The 24970-nt window shown below is 43.8% G+C and overlaps 1 protein-coding gene and 1 pseudogene across 2 annotated transcripts in view; one reads left to right on the top strand and one right to left on the bottom strand.

Moving 5' to 3' along the window:
* The window catches only part of ATP8A2 (ATPase phospholipid transporting 8A2), a 673473-nt gene that overhangs the window by 121592 nt on the left and 526911 nt on the right, over positions 1-24970 (bottom strand). The window lies entirely within an intron of this gene.
* On the top strand, positions 18969-20589 carry LOC134598320 (abl interactor 2-like; annotated as a pseudogene).

Genomic DNA, 24970 nt, shown 5'->3' with positions numbered 1-24970 from the left:
TATCTTTAGCTGTTGAGCCTGTGTCAGAAGATGTTCCAGGACATTAATTGGAACAGGGGTAGATTTCAGATGAGATATCACAATAATGATATTGGACACAGTGTCCATTAAGAACAGGATCATTTACACTTTATTGTTATTTGACCGTAGCTTCCAACTTGTGGCATTTTAGTTCTCTAGAACCTCAGCCAGCCATACCGGAGTTATTTACTAAAGTGAAAATGAAAAGTTAATTCAAAGTGAATTATAAATTTAAGGTCAAATAGTCAAACTGGAATATTTTTCTATGTCCGCTATGCTTTCAGTTTGACTACTCTGGCCTTAAATTTGGAATTCACTTTGAAGTTCCTTTTAATTCTCTAACTTAAAAGTAAATAACTCTGTCTATGAGCATCATGCAAACTCTTATTCGGCATCACATATTATTGAAAAAAACGTAGTATAGGTCTTTAAATGACATCTGCTCTTGGATTTTCTTTGCTGAGCTTTATGGATGTCGGAGATAATTAGTTTGTGCAACCCAACATTTTCACACTCAAAGCAGATTTTCACAATCAAAAGCAGATTTGTTGATTATTCTGTGGTTAATGTAATTGTAAATTATACAGCATCACAGGACGCAGTGCTATCTGTGAACTTTATCCAAAAATATAATGCACAGATTATTATTTGGTTGGCTGGTTATGTGTTATTTAATTGATAAAAAAAATACAATGTTTTGAAACAATAAAGTTAAAGGTCACCCAATCTTTGTGAAAATGAGTTGTCCTGGCTTTGGTTACCAGGAATTTTAAGTTGGCTTTAATGTCTGACCTGAATTTGCCCTAAACACCGGGATCCCACTGCCACATGACCACTTGACAGGTTGAGTGCAGCGGATATGTTTTAAAAGAGCGGTGAACTGATAAGAAGCGTTTCTTTCAATGTGTTCTTTTGCATGGAACTAATCCTTCTAATAGAACCATCTGCAGACTGCTCTATATTGCAGGGATCAAGCAGCATAGCGATACTTGACAATTGCATTTAGGGAAACAGAACATAAAGAACATGTATTGTAATCATTTTGTGCCAAGGCAGCTTTCCTGATGTCTCTTGAGCACTTGGGCTACATAGAGAATAGAGAATTCACGTCTGTAGAAAATAATTGCTGTAGATGTCATTAAGGGCCCTTTCCTTGTACAATGAAACTCGCTAGCTGCTGTCAATGTGCAATATAAATTACTGATGGCCAAATATTCCTATAATGCCTAGAGGATGGAGAAATTCACGATACATTCTATGTCCGCCATTTGTCTAATGGACACCAACTTAATGCCAAAAAGACTATGTCTCAATTCAGTACAACTAAAGATGCCTTAAACTAGCAAAACAAAAACAATTTAAATAGCTTAAATGCTGAGTAATCCTGATTGCACAGGTAAAACCTTATTGGCGAGTTCCAAATGAACCCATTTCATGTTGCAGCCAAGAGAAGCAGAGAATAGCTCTTGGCTGCAACATATAAAATAAATAAAACACATTAAAAGTATATATTTAAAAAAAAAAAAATCATGGTAGATCCCCTAAAAATGGAGAAGGCCCAGTGGATGGCCCTCCCCCAAAATGGACTAATAGTGGTCCCTAATTGACTCATATTTACTCCTGTGTTCACTAAAGCAGTGGGTATTTAAAATCAGGTAGGAGTCAACAAACTGTCCCTACTTTCAACCCATCCTGTGGAGTGGAAGGTAACAAATAATGGTTGGCTTTGGGGTTCCCACGTATTACCGATCCCTACCTCCTACATGTCCCTATTTAGGAGGGACAGTCCCTACTTTGGGCCCAAATCCTTCTGTCCCTCTTTCTAACATATTGTCCCTCTTTTCCAGGAGCTCCATGTTGTTGGTGTGTCCGAGTGTATAGCACAGCTCAATAGCAATAATACTACAATAAATGTGTTTAGAAATCAGGCTGTGTAAATAAGATACATTGTTCTTGCTTTAAATGACATTCTAGGTGCATAAATTGTTGTTAGGTTATTATTAAATCACCTACAATGTCTCTGAACAGCCCTGGTCACACCCCCACTCACACATTCCTCTTTGTCCATTCGAAATGTTAGGAGGTATGGATAGGAATAGGCGAACCTTCATCTTTGGTACTAATACCACCCTTGCTTAGTGAAGGTTTGTGGCTTCATCAATGGTAATTAGTGTTGCCTTTCCTTTGATGATGATTCTACCAAGTGTTATTCAGCGCATCACTACACCAACATCAGCAGAAAAATAACCACACGACAGATTTAAGCCTGCATTCATTGGGAGATCAGTAGATATTTTTGGCAATAATAGTTTTAGATTTATGGAATAGCTTTTCAGAAGAGGTGGTCAATCTGTAAAAAGTAAAAAAAACACCCGCAATTTTTTATGGTTATAAATATATATATATATATATATATATATATATTTATATCAAAATACATTAAGAATTAAAATATATAAGCATATTTATTTATTTAGTTTTAATTAAGACTGATACCTCCCTACCTCCCACATTCCCAATCTGCTGCCCCCCCTTTATCAAATATCCTGTCCCCTTGAAAAAACCCTGCCCCCTCTAAATAAAACATCTGCCCCCCTTCCAAACGCTTGCCCTGACAAACCCCTGCTCCCCACTCTCTACAAAATCCCTGTTCGACCCACAAAACTCCTGCCTGCCACCAAAAAAACCCTGCCACACTCTTCAAATCCCTGCTCCCCCCACAAAATCCTGCCCATCTCTACAAATCCCTGCCACCCATAACAAAACCCCTACAAATCCCTGCTCCCCCATACAAACTCCTGTTACCCCCCCCAGAAAACCCCTGCCCATCTTAACAAACCCCTGCCACTTCCCAGAAAATTCCTGCCATCCTCTACAAATCCATGCCACCTCCCACAAAACCCCTGACCCCTCTACAAACCCCTGCCACCCCCCAGAAAACCCCTGCCACCCCTACAAATCCCTGCTCCCCCATACAAACTTCTGCCACGCCCTACAAAACCCATGGCTCCTATACAAACCCCTGCCACCCCGTACAAAACCCCTGCCACCCCATACAAAACCCCTGCCACACCCTACAAACCCCTGCCATCCCCTACAAACCCCCTGCTCCTCTACAAGCCCCTGCCTATCTCAAAAAAACCCTGCCAATCTCTACAAACCCCTGCCACCCACAACAAAACCCACCACCTGCCACAAAACCCCTGTCCACCCCCTCAAAAATGAGTGTGAAGGCAGACTGGCCGGAGTACTTCCGCATGGCGCAGCGTTGCGCGCCTCAGTCCCTCTACTCCTTCAGATATTTATGTTGTGCTGCTCAGCCGCGGCTGAATGGCATCCCCCGGGCGAGTGGCACCCGGGGCGGCCCGTCCCTCCCCCCCCAACCCCCCGGTTAGTACGCCACTGGCATCACCTGTAATTTTATCATATCTTGTAACTTCAGCTTCTAAGAACTTCACATACTGCACGTACCATATGCTATGCCTAACTATACATACTTCATAATTATTTTATTTAGAATAGAAATACCTGAGGATGCCTATCATATGCCTGCCAACCTTACTGTAAGAACTTTGCACAACAGTAATACATACTGTACTGCCAGCTTATATGCAGGATTTGCTATGCCTTGCATCAGCATATCAAAAATGTATACTACACTGCAGTTCTTTATCCAGAGAAATATGTTTCAGTATCCTACTAACAAGTGAGAATTCATAGTGAATACACTTAAAGGAACACTATAGTGTCAGGAATACAAATATGTGTTCCTGACACTATAGGTCTAAATAGCTGTTTAGGTTCCTGGCTAGCCCTTACCTCTGGTTAAAAAGGTGATTTACTTTGGACTTGGCTGGCGCCACCCACGCTCCATCCCTTTGGCTGAGATCATCAAACTTGATGGGAAGGTATTAAGAGGCTATCGTGCATAATGCCGCTCTGTGCCAATCATGCGTCTCCTCATAGAGATGCATTTACTCGTTGCTTCTCTATAGGAAAAGGTCAGCTGAATGACAGTGCTGCACGCTGAGTGATTGCCACTGGAGGTGTCCATAGGCAGCAATGTAAAAACTGCCTTTTCTCTGCAAAGGCAGTGTTTACTTTAAAATGTCTGCATGGGCGTACTATACTCACCAGAGCAACTACATAAAGCTTTATGTATTCTGGTGACTATAGTGTCCCTTTAAGGCCATAGTTGAACTGTAAGCATTGCTGGCTGAGAAATTTTTTTCCAGGCTGGATATCTTGACCTTAAATAACTCTGAATTTTTCTGATAATTACTTTGCTGGTATCCTCATGTACTCTTAGTGATGAGAACTGACATAACAAACATAAAGCCCTGGTAAATTGACTTGTTGTAAATAGAGATGCTTGACAAAATGCGTCTAAGGGAATAGACTAACATACCCAATAACTGTATCAATAGTCCCTGTTTAGCAAAAATATATCTCCATTGATGTGTATAAGAAAGTGTGTTTAGACAGCTATGCTTCTCATTTAAATTACATTTCACAAATTTCTCCCCCAAGTCACCTCTTTTCCCTCCTGTGTGGCACATGCTCCACATTGTGACAGACAGAGGACACAGATGCAAGGCAATGTATCCTGTCATTCTCACTAGCGACTACAATAGCAACTAGGTAAAGAGTGTCCACAGAGGGAGACGTGTACCTGGGCTCAGTGATATTGTGCCTCTAGCAAACATTATTTTGATGATTTTGCACTTCCTGCTCTTTGCCTCATAGGGGTAGGACAAAGGTTATTATTAGACTTATGCATGTGATTTCAAATCAAATCACAATCCTTCTGAATTTTAGGCGATTGCTGATTTCGTCATAGAATCAAATCTCAAAACACATGACAAGCCATATCAATTTTTTTGTGATTCTGAGTTCTATCCAAGGCGCTAAAAAAAAAAAAAAAAAAAAAAAAAAAAAAAAAAAGGTGACTGATGGTAAAAAATATAATTATTGATTTTTTTGACACATCAGGTGAGAAGTGAAATAGTCTGTTATTGCTGCCCTAATCTCTTCCACTACTCCCCTCTCTTTCAGTAATGAGGGGTTGAGGCTTCATCTCCATGTGGATGTTAAACATTGGCCTCAGAGGTAAATTGCAATGTCTGCATTGAATTGGATTGGTTGGATCAGATTATGTTGTTGACCTTCGTCCGTTCGTCACATGTCATTCCTAGCCCCTTAATAAGAAATAGATCAACTCTAGAATAGGTATTGTGTGGGCTGAATAAAAGGTGTAATTAATTTCGTCTGGGTGTTGGTCCCTTCAGGTGTCTATTAATCCTGTCTTTCCTATAAATGTTTCTAGCAATTTGTCCTACCCTTCCTTGCCATGTGAACTTACCACTCCTGACCTAGTGCTCCTGTTGGCTGGTGGACACAACGCTGCATTGAAATCACCTTGCAATAATGTGGTAGTGCCTAGACTATCTGGACCATATGGTAGTGCCTGGAGTAACATCATTAACTGGTCCCATAATGATGTGTCCGGCATATAGGTTAAGAAGCTGTATGGGCATAATATATATTGCCCATGAGAGAAGTATGTAGCAGCCCTCCGAATCGGTCTTGGTATATGTTATTTGTAAGGGTCAAAGTTTGTATAAAACAATTTCCACCCCATTCCTCTTACTCAATGCTGCTGACATAAACACCCTGCCATCCTCCCCATCCAACTATTGCCCTATCTCGCTACCCCCATTTGCCTCCAAGATCCTTAAGAGAGTTGTGTACACCAGACTGACTGACTTTCTCGAGCCCAACTCTCTGCTTGACCCCCTTCAGTCTGGATTCCGGGCTGGTCATTCTGTCGAAACGTCTGTGACCAAAGTATCCAACGATTTAATTGCTGCTAAATCTCACGGCCATTACTTTATCCTAATTCTTCTTGATCTTTCTCCTGCCTTTGACACTGTTGATCATCAACAGCTTCTCCGCATTCTCCATAATTTTGGTCTACGGGATACTGCTCTCTCCTGGTGCTCCTCCTACCTCTCCCAGCGCTCTTTCAGTGTTTCTTTCTCTGACTCTGCCTCTTCTCCCAACCACTGTCTCCCAAGGTTCTGTCCTTTTTCCCATACTGTTCTCTATCTATACCGCATACCTTGGTAAACTTATCAGCTCCTTTGGCTTCCGTTATCATTTTATACAGATGACACACAAATCTACCTGTCCCCTCCTGATCTCTCTCCGCCCATCCTGACTCGTGTCTCTGAATGCCTCTCTGCGATTTCCAACTGGATGGTTGCTCACTTCCTTAAACTACACCTGTCCAAAATAGAACTTGTGGTCTTTCCTCTCTCAAGTGTTACCACACCAGTGTCTGTCTCGCTCCAAGTCAACGGCGCTACCATCACCTCTACCTTGCAGGCTCGCTGCCTGGGTGTTCTTTTTTACTCCAATCTCTCCTTTACCCCTCATGTCCAATCAATCGCCAAATCCTGTCGCTTTCCTCTCAAAAACATAGCGCGTTTTTTACAAACTCCTGTTACCCCCCCCCAGAAAACCCCTGCCCATCTTAACAAACCCCTGCCACTTCCCAGAAAATTCCTGCCATCCTCTACAAATCCATGCCACCTCCCACAAAACCCCTGACCCCTCTACAAACCCCTGCCACCCCCCAGAAAACCCCTGCCACCCCTACAAATCCCTGCTCCCCCATACAAACTTCTGCCACGCCCTACAAAACCCATGGCTCCTATACAAACCCCTGCCACCCCGTACAAAACCCCTGCCACCCCGTACAAAACCCCTGCCACCCCATACAAAACCCCTGCCATCCCCTACAAACCCCCTGATCCTCTACAAGCCCCTGCCTATCTCTACAAACCCCTGCCAATCTCTACAAACCCCTGCCACCCACAACAAAACCCACCACCTGCCACAAAACCCCTGTCCACCCCCTCAAAAATGAGTGTGAAGGCAGACTGGCCGGAGTACTTCCGCATGGCGCAGCGTTGCGCGCCTCAGTCCCTCTACTCCTTCACATATTTATGTTGTGCTGCTCAGCCGCGGCTGAATGGCATCCCCCGGGCGAGTGGCACCTGGGGCGGCCCGTCCCTCCCCCCTCAACCCCCCGGTTAGTACGCCACTGGCATCTTCCTTAAACTCAACCTGTCCAAAATAGAACTTCTGGTCTTTCCTCTCTCAAGTGTTACCACACCAGTGTCTGTCTCGCTCCAAGTCAACGGCGCTACCATCACCTCTACCTTGCAGGCTCGCTGCCTGGGTGTTCTTTTTTACTCCAATCTCTCCTTTACCCCTCATGTCCAATCAATCGCCAAATCCTGTCGCTTTCCTCTCAAAAACATAGCGCGCATCCGCCCCTATTTAACGCCAGATTCAGCTAAGGTGCTGATCCATGCTGTTGTTCTCTCTCACCTTGACTACTGCAATTCCCTTCCCGGATTGCACCACTGCAATCTATAATGAATGCGGCGGCGAGGCTCATTTTCCTGTCCACTCGCACCTCCCACGCCTCCCTGCTCTGTCAGTCCCTGCATTGGCTTCCGGTTAGATATAGGGCTCAATTTAAAATTCTGGTGCTTGCTTACAAGTCCCTACATAATGCTGCTCCAACCTACCTATCCTCCCTAATACACAAGTATGTCCCGTCGAGGCCCTACATATATCCTTTGTCCGTACTCACACCTCTAATGCTCGCCTCCAAGAATTCTCCAGGACTGCACCTTTTCTGAGGAACTCCCTTCCCTTCTCCATAAGAATTTCACCCAGTCTACACTCATGCAAACATCATTGAAAACTCACTTCTTCAAGAAAGCATATGAATTAAACTGCTAGCAGGTTTTTATCCCCCACCCCCTCATGACTCATCTCCGGCAGGGCCGCCATCAGGGGGTGACAACCTTAATGGGCTTGCACCGGGGCCCGCAAGCTGATGGAGCCTATCGGGTGGCCCACGCACTTATGGCCACCCAATGGTCCCTATAACTTCAGGGGCCCGGTCAGCGCTGTGGCCGTTTATAGCGCGACCGGGCCCCTTAAAAAAAAAAAAAAAAGCAGCCGCAGCAAGTGCTGCTGGGAGGAAGTGGTCACCTCCTCCCAGCTCACTCCGCACGAGAGGAGAGACAGCCCTGCAGTGAGGGAGAGCCACACCGACTCCCAGTCCCATCAGCCCCAGCCACCCTCCTGTAACGAAAAGGTAAGAGACAGGAGGGTGGCTGGAAAATGAGCTGTGTGTGTGTCTGTATGTATGTATGTATGTATGTATGTATGACTGTCTGTCTGTCTGTATGTATGTCATTATGAATGTATGTCATTATGAATGTATGTATGTATGTATGTCTGTCTGTATGCATGTATGTATGTCTGTATGTATGTCTGTCTGTATGCATGTATGTCTGTCCGTATGTCTGTATGTATGTGTGTTTGTCTGTCTGTATGTATGTATGTCTGTATGCATGTATGTCTGTATACCAGAAAGCTGGAGTGCGCTAGCAACTGCACTGGTGTCAGGATCTTCTCTGAGTACTCTGAAAAAATATACAGTATATAGTGCAGACTATCTGTATATCCAGGGGTATACAAGATTAAAAGTATATCTGGGGATCAACTCACATGGACCAGAGCCCTATCACCCCTGGCTCTGGGTTTGAATTGCTCCAATGGGGGATAAACCCACAGTATAGCAAAACAGGATACTCTTCTGAATCAGATGTAATATCTAGGCAGTATAAACAAATAGACTTTCTGTATATTTACATCTTATAAGGAACTGAAAGAAGGGGATTTTAGGAATGCCGTCCGATACATGGGTTTTCTGGCTGAGTGCACCCAGTGGATGTATATGTTATTTATTTCATATATAATAAATAAATATAGATATTTTTTACTGCTCCTCCCCTTTTTCCATCTATTGGTTATTTCTTCTTATTTGATCTGTGATCCAAATGGTGATAAAATGCGCCTATCAGTGTACTGCAAAATATATCCATAAATATCTACTAATAGGCATTTTTTCCACTTCCGTTCTATATTGGTTCGTTTTTCCTGAAATGACTGCATGAACACAATTCTCGAGAAACAAAATGTCACATGGACAAGACCAGATTCGCCCAAAAATTTTTTTCTTTTTTTGCACAAATTGATTCAGACGTACCAACTTTTTAAACCGTGCACTAGTCTAGTTATTTTTCACTCTCCGTCTTATACCGTGTACTCTGTCAATAGCTGTAAATGGCATATGACATCATATTCCTGCACTTTTACTCACACAGACAGCAAGGCCACACAAAGTCGCTGATTAAGTAGATTTTTTTTTTCTCATTAAAGTTTTTGATAGGCTATAAACCATCTTAACAAAAATGATTTATTGCACAAGCACCTCACTATGACTTATGCATGTAAATGTCCTAATTCCACGCATTAAGCCACTGCGGATTAATTGCTCCATGCTCTCCTTCAAATACTGTCACTGTCACTCAATTACAATAAACTTGGATTACTCACTCAATTTCTTTTATGTGCCGGCCTTTCATCTTGTGAATCAATTTAACTTATTACCCTGAAGCCTTCCCAGATTAAAGCCACATTATCCTGCTGGGCATTCAGGGCCACTTGCTTCTGGCTGGCAAAATCTCCTTTCATCCCGGAGAAATCACCTCTATACCTGCCTCAATCACTTGGCCTGTGCCACTGTCAATTACTGTATACAGCCTTGATGTTAAAGGTTGACCAGTCTATTGAGACACCCCCCCAATAACTCCTAGTGATTAAAAAGGGTACTATTGTGAGTCTGAGAATAAAGTACACAAAACATTAGGCTTTTTGTAGTAACGGCTTTTGGTATTGTTCCATGACAGGCCAAACCAATTAGCATCATTCCCCAATCTTTGTCAGATGGGATTTAGAGCGAGTAAAAATGGGAGTTAGTCAGATGCTAATTTAGATACAATTGTGACAGTACGGTGTGCTCCCTGTCTTTCTTAATGCGCCTTCAGAATTTATTTAATTAAACAGCTTGTTTTTTTAATGACCCAGCAGAGGTAATTAAAAAGCAAGCTCTCTGCAGTGACTATGAACATGGAAACCACAGACAAATAACACAGAGAAAATTAAATTTCACCTTATTTTTATATTACTTTAAAAGTCAAGGTTAAATATAAATCTACAAGGTTCCAAAAGCAAATATACAAGGTGACCACAAAAGAAGTACAGCTCAACAGCGACATACACTTTCTATCCATCTGCAAGAAAAGACAACTGATCCCCAAAGGCCTAAAAGTCAAAAATCCACTTGCTACTACGCACAAATCGCAGTATGCTGAAAACCTGTGTAAACGCACTAGTGAGAAACTAAGGAACCATCTCATCCACCAGCTCTACAACAAGAAATATAGCATACAACATAAAAAACAATATCTACTCCAAAATCTACGTGAGGATAATACATATATTGCTGAACAACTAGAACATGATCTACACTATATTTACAAAAAGCAACAACAGGACCTTTTTAAGAAAAAAAATAATAAGCTCGTCGGACTCCAGCAGGATTATCACAAACATCTGGAACAACAATGGATTACAACAGGAAAAAGAACACTAATTTCACTCCAGCACCAGGACGAATTGCCAAACTGGACACTTACATTGAAAGTTTCCGTCTAAGAACAGTATCCTTGACAACCAAGTAAAACCAAAAGAAAATGCTTCATAATCTCTCAATACAGGAACCAATGGCTATAAATATAAACCAGCAGACAAGGGAGGAGCAGTAGTGATAATGAACACCCAGGACTACATAAAAGAAGGGGACAGGCAATTGTACCAATATTATAAATACAAGGTACTTTCCTTCGATTCATCCGTGAAAACTAGGACATTGGAGGAGCTCTGGAAACCATGGCTTACCCTCATACATAATCGAAGCATGCAGGTTGGCCTAACATGAAACCTAAAGGCACTCTCTCATTTAGAGCAAGAGGCAAGCTGTAACACGCATAGGGTGGACTAGAAAGAGGGCTGCCGGAGTGGAGACACGGTTTTGAGCTGACTCTAACTCAGATACTATATAGGAGTGAGAGAGACCAAGGAGTGGGTAATGACATAGGGCCCAATGGAGTAATCCATATTTACTCCCACACACAGTTAAAGGACCACTCTAGGCACCCAGACCACTTCAGCTTAATGAGGTGGTCTGGGTGCCAGGTCCCTCTAGGATTAACCCTTTTTTTTATAAACATAGCAGTTTCAGAGAAACTGCTATGTTTATACTGAGGGTTAATCCAGCCTCCAAAACCTCTAGTGGCTGTCTCATTGACAGCCGCTAGAGGCGCCTGCGTGCTTCTCACTGTGAAAATCATTGTAAATGCTTTCCTATGCGACCAGCTGAATGCGAGCGCGAGTATGTTTTCCTGGCACTAGAGTGGTCCTTTAAAGGAAGAAAGGATAAAAAAGGTGAAGTCACTGTCTCAAGTTAACCCCCATTCCTAACATTCCCTCCATCCTGACCCCTCCTCCCTCTTACCCACAAAGTATGACTAACAGACAATCAGTTGCAGGGTTGGTTACAGGAAGACAATAGTATTTAATCTAAACAAATTATGACAACTGGAGGAAATACAGAACCCATCCACACAGACCCTAGTACCTCCGTCTCCATAAAGGATTCAGGAGAAGGAGGATTTCGAAGACCTGGGACTACTGTACCAGTTCATCATTGTTTATCATTGTTGATTGATTGTCACACTTGCCTGGGTTGATATGTCATGCAACGGAAACTGTATTTTGCATTGTGTCCCCTCCCCTGTTTTGCTTTCAGTACCCCCAATTTACCTTCCTGAAAAATAAAAATTGTAAATTTGAAAAAAAATTCTGTTAGTTCAATAAAAAAGGTATTACAAGATACGAATGTTATCTGTTTTTTTTTTTTTTTTATGATTCTTTATTTTTCAATGACAGACATAAATGAACAGTGCAATTATGTGGCTTGCGCAGAAGCCCAGGTGTGGTATTAAAAAATTGTATAACAAGCTGCTTACATCAATTGTTTAAGCTATCTGTCTGTCGTTTTTTTTTTCAATACAGTATAGTACAGTAGAAAGTTCAACACTTAGAAAGCAAATATATAACAAATTACGTAACTTTGAATCAACTGACATGGTTGTCGTTTGGTAGCCTTGGGATTAGTGTGTCGAACCTATAGGCCGGGTCACCGGTAAGCTCGGCCTACAATCAAGGAAAATGGGGTAGTGGAGAACTAGGTGTAGGGGGGGGGGGGGGGGGGGGGGGGGGGGGGGGGGATGGTCCTGGATGATGCCTGTGGCCATTTAGTCGTCAATATAGTTGTCCCACGGTTGTGGGAGATCCGATTTCATTAGAGCTGATTCGAGATCTACCCAACGTCTAGTCTCTGGGGGGGTGTGCCATAGGGCAATTTGTGCCATTTGTGCGGCTATATAATAAAAGTGTAGGTGGGGCAACCCCAGACCTCCTTGCATTCTGGGGCGATATAGGACGTTTCGGGCTACCCTGTGTCTCTTGTTTTGCCATATGAATCTGTCTATTGCTCGTTGTAGGGGGATGAGGCTATGTTTCGTGATGGGGATGGGTAGAGCCTGAAAAAGGAATAAAATTCGGGGTAGTACGTTCATCTTAATTGAATGTATTCTCCCTATCCAGGATATGGGTTTGTCCGCCCAGGTCTCCATGTCCGAGATGAGTTTAGCTATCATGGGAGTATAGTTCAGGCTATGGAGTGTGGATATGTCTGCTGGTAATTTTACGCCCAGATAGGTAAGGTGTGTTGGCGTAACACGTATGTGGTAGTCTGATGTGATTCCGAGTATGTCTGTCTGTGTGAGATTTATTGGGAGTGCGCTAGATTTGTCTACATTGACTTTGTATCCCGAAATCGTCCCATATTCAGCCAGGAGTGGTAGTAGGGCCCGTAGTGTGTGGGTGGGTTCAGTGATGGTCAGCAGGATGTCGTCTGCATATCCCGAAACCAGGTACTCCTGGTTGTCCACCGTGACCCCTTTGATTTGCGGGTGTTCCCGAATGGCTTGGAGCAGTGGTTCGAGTGTCAGTACAAAGAGTAGAGGGGACAGGGGGCATCCCTGTCGGGTGCCGTTAGTAATTGTGAAGGACGGGCAGGCCGTCCCCGTAATCTTTATTTGCGCTGAAACGGAGGTGTATAAAGCGCGGATGGCAGTTATGTACGCATGGGGCATGCCTAGGTGTTCCAATAGGGTAAACATGTAGGGCCATTGCACACGGTCAAAGGCTTTTTCCGCGTCGAGTGAAAGCGCTATGGATGGTGTTTTTGTGTCAGCTAGTATCCCTATCAAGTCAATGTTGCGTCTCGTGTTCTCAAACAACTGGCGTCCGGGTATGAACCCCACTTGGTCTGCGTGGATTAGACTTGTCAAGTATGGGTTCAATCGGCTCGCTAAGATCTTGGCGAAAATTTTGCTGTCATGGTTTATGAGTGAGATAGGTCGGTATGCTTCTGGCTGTGTGTGGTCCTTGCCCGGTTTCGGTAGGAGGATAATGTTTGCCCTAGTCATGTCTCTGTCTGGTGGAGTTCCCGTCATTAGGTCCCTGAACAGGGATTCGAGGTGCGGGACGAGGGTTTCCCTGAAGGTCTTATAATAGCTGCCCTCAAAACCGTCAGGGCCGGGGGTTTTGTTGCTTTTAAGAGAGGAGATGGCTGAGTCTATTTCCTCTTTTGTGATCGGTGCTGCTAGTTCTGTTATGGCTGCATTGTGTAGTTTAGGTAAATTTAGGTTGGTGAGGAAGTCTGCTATTTTCTGGTTCTCTGTTGTGTGGGCTACGTCGTCTTGTGGGGAGTGGTTGTATAGTGTTGTGTAGAAGGTTGTGAAAGTACTGGCTATGTCGGCCGGGGAGGTTTTCATGGTACCGTCGGGGGCTCTTATCTTGGTGATATGTGGGTGATGTGGTCTGGGGCGTAGTGTGCGGGCCAGTAGGGTGTCCATTTTATTGGACTTGTCATAATACGTTCTTCTTGTCCATGTGAGTGCTCTGGCTGTGTCATCTATGAGTAGTTGCCTAATCGTAATGCGGGTGTTCTGTAGAATGTGAAGTGTTTGAGGAGTTGGGTCGGTTTTGTGGCGTTGCTCCGCCGTGCGGAGGGCGTCTAGCAGTTGTGTGAGTTTCTGAGTTTTTTGTTTTTTTTTATGGGTAGCTATTTTGATGAGGGAGCCTCGGATTACTGCCTTGTGGGCTGCCCACACTGTGGTCATTGGGATGTCTGGAGATACATTTTCAGTAAAGTATGAGGTGAGTTGTTTCTGTATGTCCTCCACTACCAACGGGTCCTTGAGGAGGGATGTGTTCAATCTCCATGTCCATGGGGTAGGGCATTGGAGGCCGGTGAGGTAGATTGCGATGTCGGCGTGGTCGGACCATGCGATGGAACCGATGTCTGTTTTTTGCGTTTTCGTGTAGCCTGTATGGTTGGTCAAGAACATGTCTATGTGTGAGTATGTGTCGTGGGGCGGTGAGTAATATGTGTAGTCCTTATCTGAGGGGTGTTGGGCCCTCCAAGCATCTATGAGGCCTGTTTTACGAATAAAATGGTGTAATTGTCTGTCCTGAGTGCCCATGCCGTGGGATCTTAGTAGTCCTGGGCGTGAACTTCTATCAATAGCCGGGGCGGGTGCCGCATTCAAGTCTCCCCCCAGGAGGATTATCCCGGTGGGGAGGGCGAGGACCATATCTGACATATGGTTCCAGAATTGAGGTGTGTGTGTATTGGGGGCGTAAACATTGATTAAGTGGATGGGTTGCGAGTGGATCCGTCCGGTTGCTAAGACATATCTACCGTCTGGGTCTGGTGTCACTTTTGTTATGTGTATCGGGCAGCGTTTGTGTGTGAGTATCGCTACTCCGTTATGTTTGCGAAAGGAGCGAGCCTCAGCCGTCAAGCGGTATGAGGGGTCACGGAGGGAGACCTGGGCGGACCGAGGTAGGTGTGTCTCCTGAAGGAATACAATGTCTGGGTTCAGCCTACGGAGTTCCCTGTATAATGTCCTTCGTTTGCGGGGGGCGTTAAGGCCTTTGACATTAAGCGAGGATATTTTGAGGGCCATGGTCATGGGGGTTTGGTGTGTGCACTTGGACCCGGTGGGTGTTCGGGTGGTGTTGGCGTCTCCTTGTGGGTTGAGTGGCGTATGTGTGGAGAGGGTGGTGGGTTGCGCTCCCACCTCTGTTCCATAGGGAGCTGTGTTGGGACTAGGAATGGGATTGTGTCAGTTGCGTCTCTAGTTTCGTCCAGGACCGGTGTGGACAATAGGAGGGGGAGGGTGATTAGGTGGATGAAGAAGAGTAGGGGGTGTAGAGGGAAGAGGAAGGAGAAGGTACGGCGGAGCCGTACTTGTCTGGTCTTATACCATGCCAGACGGTGGGGGGGTGCATGAACCCTCGTCTCCGTGACGGCTAATCCGGTCAGGAAGTGATGGGTCATGAACCTGAAAGCCGGTGTGGCCCCCTAATACCATAAAACGTTTGCTTATTATATCTTAAGTGTGTCATATGCTTTTTGATAAACCTAGCAGAATGTTCTGCTCCTCCGTCCCTGGTTCTTAGATGCTAAATGGTTGCCATGTGGAGGTGGGACTAGGAGCTCAGGTGAGTTTTGGGTGGGGGGGGGCATATGGGGGGGGGAGGAAGTGAAAACCTTTATGGATGAGTCCCATAGTGTCGTCTCTTACGTGTCGAGACAGCTCTCCCAGCAATGAGCACAATAGCGCCGGGGGTTACTCAATTTACGTTTCGCTATAATTTTTGTTGTTTTATGTTGTAATTTTTTTTTTTTTTTTTCTTTTTTTTTCGGCTAGATAGGGATGAGGGGGTGAATGGAAGAGGGTCACATCGCCTGAATACGTGGTTGGACCGGCCGGCGGGGGGAGGGGGGAGAAGGGAGGGGGAGGGGGGGGGGGGGGGGGACAAGGACAGGCCCGTGGCGGCTGCATAAAACATTACATGAGAAAAAACAGTACACATCATATTATGCCAGAGCAGGAAACATGTCTATTTCACACTCCCCTCCCCGTACGTTACACTGCTGTCCTTGGGTTGACTTAGTGTCTCTGGAGTCGTGTGCTCTGCAACCTGCCCCAGCCACCCACCCCCCCACCCCGCCACCCCCCCAAGTGGCCCCCGCCACCGGCCCCCTTGCAAGTATAGGATGTGTGTGCGGTGGGATGATGTTTAGTATGAAGTGTTACGTTTACAGTGGTGTGTGTAACCTGGCTAGTTAACTCAATACATCCCACAGGTGTTATCAGTATACATTACACTTCCTTGCGATGTCTGGATTTTGACAGCCGGTACTAGAGTCTCTTTTTGGTATCAAGTTGGCAGCTATAGTTCTTAGAAAGTCTCAGAGTCCACAATACCAAATAATTGGGTCTGTCGCCGTGGCAGGTGTCGTGTGGGTAGACAGGGTCTGGGGAGCCGGAGCAGCGTGTGCCAGCGGCCGCCAAGGAACAAAGAAGGTCGCGTGCTGTAGTGTGGGGTTGATGCGATGGGGTCCATTACAAAAACGGGGTCTTGGGTAGCATGAGTCCCGTCCGATCAGCGAGTGTGGCAACTTTCTCGATGCATAGCGACCAGTTCATCTGCTTCTGGTGGATGGGGAAGGGTGGTTGCGACGCTATGCCGTTTGTCAGGAGGGGGTCGGGTGTGCTCATTTCTGGGAGGTCGGGTAGGGCAGGTGGGTGTCGGTCTGCCGCCCGTTTAGTCTCCGGCGGTGTACCAGTCGCGTGGTAAGGGTTGCAAGGTTGGGAGGGTGGTGTCCGGCACCGAGAAGCCCTCTGGTACTGTAATACCCAGGCCTTGGAGGAATGGCACAGGGTCAGTGCCTGGCATTAGGATAAGTGGTCTGCCTTGCTTAAAGACCATCAATTTAAACGGGTGTCCCCAGGCATACCTGATCGTGTTGGCCCTGAGCAGTTCCGTAATAGGTCTCCATTCCCTTCTGCGTTGGAGGGTGATGGGGGCCAGGTCTTGAAAAAGGGAGAGTTCCTTTCCTTGATGTGTGATGGGGTTGTCCCTGGCCTTCCTCAGCACTGCTTCCTTTGTCTGGAAGTGGAGGAACCGGGCTATTATGTCTCTGGGCCTCGTGTTGTCGTCTCTCCTGGCCCGCAAGGCCCTGTGGGCTCTGTCAATGTGCCAGTGCTCGTCTGGTATCTCCGGCAGGAGGGGGCGTAGTATCGTGAGGAGCAAGGCCGAAATTGGGCCTTCATCTTGTTGCTCCGGTAGGCCGCGCACGCGGATGTTGTTGCGGCGCGACCTGTTCGCTAAGTCCTCTAGAGCTGCCTCTGATGCTTCCAACCGGGCTGTGAGCGTGTTGACATGGGCGGACATCGTGTTGTGAGCCACCGTGGTTGTTTCCACGCGGTGTTCGAGGTCTGCTGTTCTCTCACCCAGCTTGTGGATTTCGGACATCACCTCCTTTGAGGACCTGTCAATCTCTCGAGCCAGGTAGCTTTTGACCGCCGCCAGTTCGGTCAGTATGTGGGCCATATCAGAAGATGCCAGGCTGTGAGGCCGGGGTGTGCTCAGGGTCATTGGTGAGGCCTGGGCTCGTGGGCTGGATCCGCCGCCATTTTGGGAGTCTTGGCGCGGTGTGCGGGAGGCCGCAAACAGGTCGGGTACTGTGGCAGTGTTTTCCATGGTTTTTTTGCCCGATTTTTTCGGCTGGCGCCTATCCATGGCGGGTCAGGGGAAGGGAGGTGAGGTTTTTTTTCGTGTTTGGTAGGTTTATCGCTGTTGTGAGCTGTTGGTATAGGGGGCTAAGCGCGGAGCTCTAGGCTTGCACGTCCAGCTTGGTTCCCGGTCAAGCCACGCCCCCCCATGTTATCTGTTTTTTTTACACACACACACACACACACACACACACGTATATATAAAATGATTCATTAAGCTCTCTTTTGAACTGATATTAATTTTCTATTAATCAGTGATCTCAGTGCAATTAGTCATTATGTGTACATTTATCACACAATGTACAATGCTACAGAATACGTTGGTGCCATAAAACATGAGCATGCTTATAACAGCTTGCTAATAACTGCAACCAGTGTTAATTTTGGCAGCAAATTTAAATGTAGTTTTATTCATAGTCTTCTGACTAAAAAGCCTTTTCAGTTTTAGTCGTATTTTAATCATCTGAATTGTAAGTAGATTTTAGCTGACACAAATAAAATGTAATGGGTGTAAAGCCTCTGTCTCTGTTGTCCCTTCCCCAGCCCCTCTGTGTCTCTTTCTGTCTTTCCAGCCCCTCTAGGTGTCTCTCTCCCAAACCCTGGCCTGTCTATTTTGCCCATTCCACAGCCCCATGTTCTTTTTTAACTTTTGGCGGCAAATTTAGTTTTAGTTATAGTCTGTTGACTAAAAAAGCCATTTTAGTTTTAGTCGGAATTTAGTCATCTGAATTGATTTAGTTTTAGTCTAGTTTTAGTCAACTAATTCTCAAAAATTGTTAGTAGACAAAATTAACACTGACTGTAACTAACTGTTAAAAAGGCTGTTTTCATATTCCATTACATGGCATTGCAACAATAGCTAACCTGTTCAAAAATGTATATGTTGAGTATGTAATGCTATCTTTAGCCGTGCCATGCTGTTTCCTTTTAGGTTTAGATATATTTGTCTAAGATAACATGTCTCCCCTGGAGATGATGACTAGTTTTTTTGTGTGCCCCAAGGGTCATTTGGTCTAAAAACAACACTCTGCATGACAGCAATAAAATGGCTGTTGGGCAGAGTATACTAGGTTACATGTTACAATGACAACAGGAACAAAAAGTTTGACTTCGGGTATCCAGGAGGTAGAGATTTGTGTAGTTTTATAATTAGACTTTAGCCTCTCCTGTCTCGATCTCTCCCTCTCTCCCCATCCTAAAGAAGGGAGGATGTGGTGAGAAAAAATTAAGAAAATTATGGAGGAGCGGCAAATGCTGCTGGAGGAGGAGATCCCCGGCGGCCGGAGGGCCTTGCTGGACACCTATACCAACCTAGAGAGAGTGGCTGACTACTGCGGAGTCCTTGAAGAAACCAAAGCCTACACAACACAGTCCTTAACCAGTGTGGCATACTTGATCAACACTTTAACCAACAATGTCCTTCAGATGCTGGATATTCAGGATTCACAGCTATGCAGAATGGAGTCCTCGATCAATCATATATCACAGACTGTGGACATCCACAAAGAAAACGTTGCTAGAAGAGAAATTGGAATTTTGACAACTAACAAGAACACATCCAGAACACACAAAACTTTTGCGCCAGCAAATTTAGAGCGTCCAGTGCGTTACATTCGGAAACCAATTGACTATTCAATTCTTGATGACACTGGGCATGGAGTGAAGGTCAGTACACAGAACATGAAGATGGGGGGGGGCTGCTACGTACCACACCACCTACCCAGAAACCCCCAAGACAGCCGATGACTGGGAAAGGAACACTTGGGCGAAACTTGCCCTATCGCACACTGGAGCCTGTGCACACCCCTGTGGTACCCAGTGACTATGTACCCAGCCCCACACATAACTCCCTCACAGCAACAGATCTCTGTTAGAACAGCTTCAGTCAACCAGAGGAACCGCACATACAGTAGTGGGAGAGGCAGCCATCCCAGTAGTCGAAGCAGCAGTTGTGAGAACAGTGGCAATGGCAGTGTGGGTGTCCCAATTGCTGTCCCCACCCCATCTCCTCCAAGTGTCTTTCCAGGTCATCCTGCTCAGTTCTACAGTATGAACAGGCCAGTGTCTCGGCATAACCCACCAACAATAGGAGGATCTCTCCCGTATAGGCGTCCTCCATCAATGACCTCACAACCAAACCTCCAGAACCAATTAAATGGAGGCCCTTTTTACAGCCAAAATCCAGTGTCCCATGCTCCACCTCCTCCCTCCATCATGTAGGTGAGTCCACAGTTACCTATAATGTGATTTGTGGCTAGAGTTCAAGAAAACATTTCTAAGACCCCACCTCCACCTTCTCCAGCAGAAGAGCCAGTGTGAGCCAGTGGTGAATCTCCTCCTCCTCCAGAGAACTATGAAGAGAGGGAAGCTGCTGTTGTGGAGTACAGTGATGCTGAGAAAGACCCACCCTGGGCTCCAAGGACTTACTTAGAAAAGGTTGTGGCAATTTGACTACACGAAAGACAAAGAAGATGAACTCTCCTTTCAAGAAGGAGTTATCATATATGTCATTAAGAAGAACGATGATGGGTGGTATGAAGGTGAAATGAATGGGGTGACAGGGCTCTTTCCAGGCATCTATGTGGAGTCCATCATGCATTATTTTGAATGATGACCAAATGAGCCCTGGCAAAAAAAAAAAAAAAAAAACCATCCAAAACTGGATTCGTCAAAGGTTTCCCTGATTTAAATGAGCCCCTGGGGGGCCAAACGAAAAGACTAAAGAAGATCGTTGTGATTGGACCACTCCCACCCCTCCCCCTATTTTTCTTTTTCCTACCATTTAAAGAAATAGTGACTCAAGTCGTTTGAACAAAAGTGATCTTCCTGCTAAGAGTGGCTTTGGGCTCGAGAGGTTTGTTGAATGGGTTACAAAATTGATAGATTTAAGCAGGTTCTAATGCATTAATAATCCCTGTCTTAACTTTTCATCCATGCTGCCCCCAAATTTTATCCAGCTATTAATAGTATTGAATGTCTACCAGTTTCTCTGTGTGACAAGCATGACTCACATTTTACACATTTTGTTCTTCAGCCCTTGCTGAGCCTCTACCCAATTCCACAAAGCTGCACAATTTAAACAAATTAATATTTGCCTGTGGTAGGCTCTTCGTTCTGCCCATCAGTGTATGCAGACGTTTCTTGTGTAGTGGTTTTTGCATTCTTTGCCACAATGAACACTAAGTAAAATACTTTATTAAGGGAGTCCAGAGTTTGCTTAAAGAAATAAATTTACCTACGTAATAAAAAAATAAATAAAAAAAATTAGACTTTATCAGATTAGATATTTTACATTTGCATAGGATTGATGCAAAAAAATTACAAAAAAAAAAACAACAACTCAGTGTTTTGGCTCTAACAAAAGACTTTCTCAAGCTTCAGAAAGGTTCTCATCAGATTCAAAACGGCATGTTTGTTCTCCTAATAAATTGAAAGGTATTCGACTGGAACTGGCCCCTTCTCTCTTTTATATGCTATGCATGTCCTAAGGTGTAGATGTTACTCTTTTTCCAAGTCTATGAAACTCATTTTATTAACCTTAGATGTGAATGATCTAAAGTGATTTCACCGGGCCTCAAATAACATCCACAGTAAATGCAGAAAAAACACTCACTTGATTTTTCTGATGCTGGAAGTATGGGGCCAGGGCTCAAAATTTCCACTCCCCACTAGCCATTGGAGACTGAAAATGTATCACTGGCAAGTAGAAATTCGCCCCTGCTGAGTGTGCTATAGCTTACAGTAATAAGTAACTTTTAAGGCCTGGCGAGCAGCATAGGACTAAAGATTTCAAGTCTAGAGCAGAGCTATATCACCATATAATCTTACCTTTTACTTGTATATTTAATATTATTGAACCACGTTGGCATATCGGTCCCTTTGTAAATAATGAAATCTCTATTTTCAAGCTCACTTAAAGGAAACATTACATATTACACCTTCTGCGTTTTTAATAGGGAACAATTTGACTATTCCCCCTCTCTCCATCAAGTTCTAACAAAAAGCAGGTGAATACGTGGCGGTGGGGGGAGTTAAACAAACATCTTAAGCAATATTCCTTATAGAGGCACAATTATGGACACACAATTTTATTTCAATATACATTTCTCCTATACATTGTAAGCTCACTCTGGATAAAAGCACTATATAAGAACTGTTACAAAAAATAATAATTGGACGCAGAGAAGAATGTGGCAATTTAACCCATATCAATTTATGGCAATTTCTTCAACCTGTAACTGTGTAAAAATGTTTACCTGCTACATTTCTGCTAAATATCCTACTCATGTAATGTTTAACCCCTTAAGGACCAGACTTCTGGAATAAAAGGGAATCATGACATGTCACACATGTCATGTGTCCTTAAGGGGTTAATCTAGTTATTTACATCATATTTTCTTCCAGCTCAATACGTTACGGGAAACCTGTTTTTTAAGATTCTGTCTTCTTTAACAGTCTGGAGTAGAAAAAGTGATGTGTACATTTCACTTGTGCTTTTCAGCTGTCTATTGTATGAAGATGCTTCCGCTTAGGGGGAAGTAGAACAATGAGCCATCTATGAGAAGTGGGTTTAAGTCACCATTCAGGGACTGCCTTTACTGAGGGATGTCTGGAATTTGTCATGTGGGTTTGGCCTTAAAATGGAACAGCTGCTGTGAAACATTTCACCTATCTTTCTAGATTGACAATGATATCTAAGAGTTTATTGCTAGAGTGCTCCACCCAAGAAAAAGAAGAAGTGAGTGCACAACATAATAACATGTGCCCTCTCAAACATCCACCATAACTGAATTTTACTATAACCATACGTCGTTAAATGTTAGTATTGATCCATTGACTTTTCTGCACTCCTTTAATGTTTTAAATTTGCTCACTGACCAACATAGGTGTCAGTTTGCAATTGTGACAATCATTAAAGGTTTACGCCAAAATAAAAAAAAATAAAAAGCAGTGTTAGAGTAACCTTTTCCGAGTTGGTCTGCCCTCTCCAATAAAAAAAAAAAAAAAAGCTAAAATTATCCTCTGTTCCATCGCCAAGTCCACGTTCTCTCTGCAGCCCGATCCAGCTTGTCTGATGGCACTTCCCCTATCAGGAGGGGCAGGGAGGACAGACTCAGGGGAGGACTGTGGGAGCCATTTTGCCATTGACTGTCTGGAACCAGCATACTGTGCGTGCTGATATCAAACACCAATTTTGCCCAGAATTGACATTAGCCAGCACTGAACAAGGCTGGCTAAAGATTCTGCCATAGGTGGAATTTACACTTCAGGGTTAATCTCTGTATATACAGAGTCGTAAATTGAAATGCTGCTCAAACAGACTGCAGGCACCAGGACCACTTTTTTGCCCTTTCTATTTTTGTATGCGAACGCTACAGCAACCTCACAAAAATTTTTTTACAAAAAAAAAAGACCGGCATTCCAATACTCTGCCACCAGTTGTAAATTTTAATCTCACTTCCAAAATGCAAATGTCCCTCTTGTGAACCGTTTCTAAATATAGTTCATCTATTTACGAGGTGTAAAAAAAGTCTCCTGTAAATGCTTTGCATCCAGATTCTAGCATAAACCAAGTCTTATACCTCAAGAAGCCTCAAATAAATTCCTTTCTACTAAAATGAAGGCAAATTGGAAGTTCTCACGAACAGGATTCTGTACTATTTATACCAGAGGTTTCCAACCGTGTCGCTTCCCGTATGGCTGGTAGAAAATTATAAGAAGTGTGGGCTAAGGCTGAGCACCCATCATTTTATCACCCTCTATCCATCTTTTCATTTTAAGAGTACACAGTATTTATATTATAGGTTATATAAACTTTAACTTTCTTTCATGCATTGATCAACTTGCTATAAGCACACTTGTTTTTTTTATTAACTTGAAAAATAAAATGTAATCTATTTTCTGAACCACGTCTGTTTCACAAATTAGTTAATATATATTTATAATTTATTTCTATTTATTTTATTTTATTTTTCTCTCATAGCAATGAATTAAAACGCTATTACTCTTGTCAATTTTATAATGGTAAGAGTAATTTATTTCAATTTATTGCTGTGTCTAGTGCTGCTGGTACTACAACTATTTTAAATGACTGAAAAAAAAAAAAAACAATTATTGTTGCTGCTGCTAAAAAAAAATACAAAAGGTTTCTACTGACCACATCTTTTCAGATCTCCCTTATTCTACTGATAATGACCAGCAGTTTGCAAATAATTATTGTTAATATTAGCATTTACATAGCACTAACATTTTTCACAGCACTTTACAGACACACAGAAGAGTTATTTAACAAGTAATTGACAGACAGAAATGATGTTGACAGACTCAAACTGTGAAGAGAAAGACCTGCTCAATCCAGCCTATAGGAACATCAAGAAAAAAGGCTTGTTTTCCAATTCATTGTCGAAGCAACTCTATCAGGATACTAGAAATGTCTTTCAAGCCCACTGAACATGTTGAAAAGATTAGTTAGAAAGTGCAAACTCTCTCTATGCATACTACACTAAAAATATAAATTTTATAGTTGCTATGGGAACATCACCATGTTTACAGTTTCCGTGTTTGTATCTGTGCATGTGTGTCAGTGTGTTTATCTGTGCATTTGTGTCAGTGTTTGTGTGTATCAGTGTATGTTTCTGTGCATATGTGGCAGTATTAGTGTATGTCAGTGTATGTATCTGTGCATGGGGGTCAGTGTTTGCATCTCTGCATGTGTCAGTGTTTGTATCTGTGCATATTTTTGTGTCAGTGTATGTACCTGTGCATGTGTGTCAGTGTTTGCGTGTGTCTCTCTGTGTATGTGTGTCAGTGTATATATCTGTGCATGTGTGTGTCAGTGTATGCATCTGTGCATATGTGCCAGTGTTTGTGTGTGTCAGTGTTCGTGTGTCAGTGTATGCATCTGTGCATATGTGTCAGTGTTTGTGTGTGTCCGTGTATTTGTGCATGTGTGTCAGTGTTTGTGCGTGTCAGTTCATGTATCTGTGCATATGTGTCAGTGTTTGTGGATCTGTGTGTGAATCTGTGCATGTATGTCAGTATGTGTTAATGTATCTTGTGTGTATGTCTCTCAGAGTGTATGTATCTGTGGGCACCTATGTGTGGCAGTGTATGGGTGTTTCTGTGTATGGCAATGTTCCCCTGTATGTGTATGTGGCAGTGCATATTTGTATTTGTGAATACACATTTGCATGCAATCACCAATATTACACACAAGCACAGCCCTGCATTCAAATGCC

This window comes from Pelobates fuscus, chromosome 1 (genome assembly GCF_036172605.1).
Source record: "Pelobates fuscus isolate aPelFus1 chromosome 1, aPelFus1.pri, whole genome shotgun sequence".
NCBI lineage: Eukaryota > Metazoa > Chordata > Amphibia > Anura > Pelobatidae > Pelobates > Pelobates fuscus.
Note: the sequence above shows the minus strand (reverse complement) of the source record. Positions and strands in the feature narration are given on the sequence as shown.